We start from the raw sequence: 4,671 nt of genomic DNA, 5'->3' as shown, positions 1-4,671 counted from the left end.
TTCACAAAGTATTCATATTGCTTGAATTGGGGATTCACAGTGCCTTCACAAAGTATTAATACTACTTGACTTGGGGATTTACATTGCCTTCACAAAGTATTCATACCCCTTGACTTGGGGATTTACAGTTTCTTCACAAAGTATTCATACTGCTTGGCTTGGGGATTTACAGTGCCTTCACAAAGTATTCATACCGCTTGACTTGTGGATTTACAGTGCCTTCACAAAGTATTCATACCCCTTGACTTGGGGAATCACAGTGCCTTCACAAAGTATTCATACCGCTTGACTTGGGGATTTACAGTGCCTTCACAAAGTATTCATACTGCTTGACTTGTGGATTTACAGTGCCTTCACAAAGTATTCATACCGCTTGACTTGGGGAATTACAGTGCCTTCAAAAAGTATTCATACCCCTTGACTTGGGGATTCACAGTGCCTTCACAAAGTATTCATACTGCTTGACTTGTGGATTTACAGTGCCTTCACAAAGTATTCATACCCCTTGACTTGGGGATTTACAGTGCCTTCACAAAGTATTCATACTACTTGACTTGGGGATTTACATTGCCTTCACAAAGTATTCACACCGCTTGACTTGGGGATTTACAGTTTCTTCACAAAGTATTCATACCTCTTGACTTGGGGATTTACAGTGCCTTCACAAAGTATTCATACCGCTTGACTTGGGGATTTATACAGTGCCTTCACAAAGTATTCATACCCCTTGACTTGGGGACTCACAGTGCCTTCACAAAGTATTCATACTACTTGACTTGGGGATTTACAGTGCCTTCACAAAGTATTCATACCCCTTGACTTGGGGATTTACAGTTTCTTCACAAAGTATTCATACCGCTTGACTTGGGGATTTACAGTGCCTTCACAAACTATTCATACCGCTTGAATTGGGGATTTACAGTGCCTTCACAAAGTATTAATACCCCTTGACTTGGGGATTCACAGTGCCTTCACAAAGTATTCATACCGCTTGACTTGGGGATTTACAGTGCCTTCACAAAGTATTCATACCGCTTGACTTGGGGATTTACAGTGCCTTCACAAACTATTCATACTGCTTGACTTGTGGATTTACAGTGCCTTCACAAAGTATTCATACTGCTTGACTTGGGGATTTACAGTTTCTTCACAAAGTATTCATACCGCTTGACTTGGGGATTTACAGTGCCTTCACAAAGAATTCATATCACTTGATGTGGGGATTTACACTGCCTTCACAAAGTATTCATACCGCTTGACTTGGGGATTTACAGTGCCTTCACAAAGTATTCACACCGCTTGACTTGGGGATTTACAGTGCCTTCACAAAGTATTCATACCTCTTGACTTGGGGATTTATACAGTGCCTTCACAAAGTATTCATACCCCTTGACTTGGGGACTCACAGTGCCTTCACAAAGTATGCATACTACTTGACTTGGGGATTTACAGTGCCTTCACAAAGTATTCATACTACTTGACTTGGTGATTTACAGTGCCTTCACAAAGTATTCATACTACTTGACTTGGTGATTTACAGTGCCTTCACAAAGTATTCATACAGCTTGACTTGGGGATTTACAGTGCCTTCACAAAGTATTCATAGCGCTTGACTTTGGGATTTACAGTGCCTTAACAAAGTATTCATACCCCTTGACTTGGGGATTTATACATTGCCTTCATAAAGTATTCATACCCCTTGACTTGGGGATTCACAGTGCCTTCACAAAGTATTCAAACTACTTGACTTGGGGATTTACAGTGCCTTCACAAAGTATTCATACCCTTTGACTTGGGGATTTACAGTTTCTTCACAAAGTATTCATACCGCTTGACTTGGGATTTTACAGTGCCTTCACAAAGTTTTCATACCGCTTGATTTGTGGATTTACAGTGCCTTCACAAAGTATTCATACCCCTTGACTTGGGGATTCACAGTGCCTTCACAAAGTATTCATACTACTTGACTTGGGGATTTACAGTGCCTTCACAAAGTATTCATACCCCTTGACTTGGGGATTTACAGTTTCTTCACAAAGTATTCATACCGCTTGACTTGGGGATTTACAGTGCCTTCACAAAGTATTCATACCCCTTGACTTGGGGATTTACAGTTTCTTCACAAAGTATTCATACCCCTTGACTTGGGAATTTACAGTGCCTTCACAAAGTATTCATACTGCTTGACTTGTGGATTTACAGTGCCTTCACAAAGTATTCATACCGCTTGACTTGGGGATTTACAGTGCCTTCACAAAGTATTCATACAGCTTGACTTGGGGATTTACAGTGCCTTCAAAAAGTATTCATTCCCCTTGACTTGGGGATTTACAGTGCCTTCACAAAGTATTCATACCGCTTGACTTGTGGATTTACAGTGCCTTCACAAAGTATTCATATTTCTTGAATTGGGGATTCACAGTGCCTTCACAAAGTATTAATACTACTTGACTTGGGGATTTACATTGCCTTCACAAAGTATTCATACCCCTTGACTTGGGGATTTACAGTTTCTTCACAAAGTATTCATAATGCTTGGCTTGGGGATTTACAGTGCCTTCACAAAGTATTCATACCGCTTGACTTGTGGATTTACAGTGCCTTCACAAAGTATTCATACCCCTTGACTTGGGGAATCACAGTGCCTTCACAAAGTATTCATACCGCTTGACTTGGGGATTTACAGTGCCTTCACAAAGTATTCATACTGCTTGACTTGTGGATTTACAGTGCCTTCACAAAGTATTCATACCGCTTGACTTGGGGATTTACAGTGCCTTCACAAAGTATTCATACCGCTTGACTTGGGGAATTACAGTGCCTTCAAAAAGTATTCATACCCCTTGACTTGGGGATTCACAGTGCCTTCACAAAGTATTCATACTGCTTGACTTGTGGATTTACAGTGCCTTCACAAAGTATTCATACCCCTTGACTTGGGGATTTACAGTGCCTTCACAAAGTATTCATACTACTTGACTTGGGTATTTACATTGCCTTCACAAAATATTCACACCGCTTGACTTGGGGATTTACCGTTTCTTCACAAAGTATTCATACCTCTTGACTTGGGGATTTACAGTGCCTTCACAAAGTATTCATACCGCTTGACTTGGGGATTTATACAGTGCCTTCACAAAGTATTCATACCGCTTGACTTGGGGACTCACAGTGCCTTCACAAAGTATTCATACTACTTGACTTGGGGATTTACAGTGCCTTCACAAAGTATTCATACCCCTTGACTTGTGGATTTACAGTTTCTTCACAAAGTATTCATACCTCTTGACTTGGGGATTTACAGTGCCTTCACAAACTATTCATACCGCATGAATTGGGGATTTACAGTGCCTTCACAAAGTATTAATACCCCTTGACTTGGGGATTCACAGTGCCTTCACAAAGTATTCATACCGCTTGACTTGGGGATTTACAGTGCCTTCACAAAGTATTCATACCGCTTGACTTGGGGATTTACAGTGCCTTCACAAACTATTCATACCTCATGAATTGGGGATTTACAGTGCCTTCACAAAGTATTAATACCCCTTGACTTGGGGATTCACAGTGCCTTCACAAAGTATTCATACCGCTTGACTTGGGGATTTACAGTGCCTTCACAAAGTATTCATACTGCATGACTTGGGGATTTACAGTTTCTTCACAAAGTATTCATACCGCTTGACTTGGGGATTTACAGTGCCTTCACAAAGAATTCATATCACTTGATGTGGGGATTTACACTGCCTTCACAAAGTATTCATACCGCTTGACTTGGGGAATTACAGTGCCTTCAAAAAGTATTCATACCCCTTGACTTGGGGATTCACAGTGCCTTCACAAAGTATTCAATCTGCTTGACTTGTGGATTTACAGTGCCTTCACAAAGTATTCATACCCCTTGACTTGGGGATTTACAGTGCCTTCACAAAGTATTCATACTACTTGACTTGGGGATTTACATTGCCTTCACAAAGTATTCACACCGCTTGACTTGGGGATTTACCGTTTCTTCACAAAGTATTCATACCTCTTGACTTGGGGATTTACAGTGCCTTCACAAAGTATTCATACCGCTTGACTTGGGGATTTACAGTGCCTTCACAAACTATTCATACCGCATGAATTGGGGATTTACAGTGCCTTCACAAAGAATTCATATCACTTGATGTGGGGATTTACACTGCCTTCACAAAGTATTCATACCGCTTGACTTGGGGATTTACAGTGCCTTCACAAAGTATTCACACCGCTTGACTTGGGGATTTACAGTGCCTTCACAAAGTATTCATACCTCTTGACTTGGGGATTAATACAGTGCCTTCACAAAGTATTCATACCCCTTGACTTGGGGACTCACAGTGCCTTCACAAAGTATGCATACTACTTGACTTGGGGATTTACAGTTTCTTCACAAAGTATTCATACCGCTTGACTTGGGGAATTACAGTGCCTTCACAAAGTATTCATACCGCTTGACTTGGGGATTTACAGTGCCTTCACAAAGTATTCATACCGCTTGACTTGGGGATTTACAGTGCCTTCACAAAGTATTCATACTACTTGACTTGGGGATTTATAGTGCCTTCTCAAAGTATTCATACCGCTTGACGTGGGGATTCACAGTGCCTTCACAAAGTATTCATACTACTTGACTTGGGGATTTACATT

The sequence above is a fragment of the Oncorhynchus clarkii genome, unplaced genomic scaffold (genome assembly GCF_045791955.1).
Source record: "Oncorhynchus clarkii lewisi isolate Uvic-CL-2024 unplaced genomic scaffold, UVic_Ocla_1.0 unplaced_contig_11278_pilon_pilon, whole genome shotgun sequence".
NCBI classification, from domain to species: domain Eukaryota; kingdom Metazoa; phylum Chordata; class Actinopteri; order Salmoniformes; family Salmonidae; genus Oncorhynchus; species Oncorhynchus clarkii.
The sequence above is the reverse complement of the archived record's forward strand: the minus strand, read 5'-3'. Positions refer to the sequence as shown.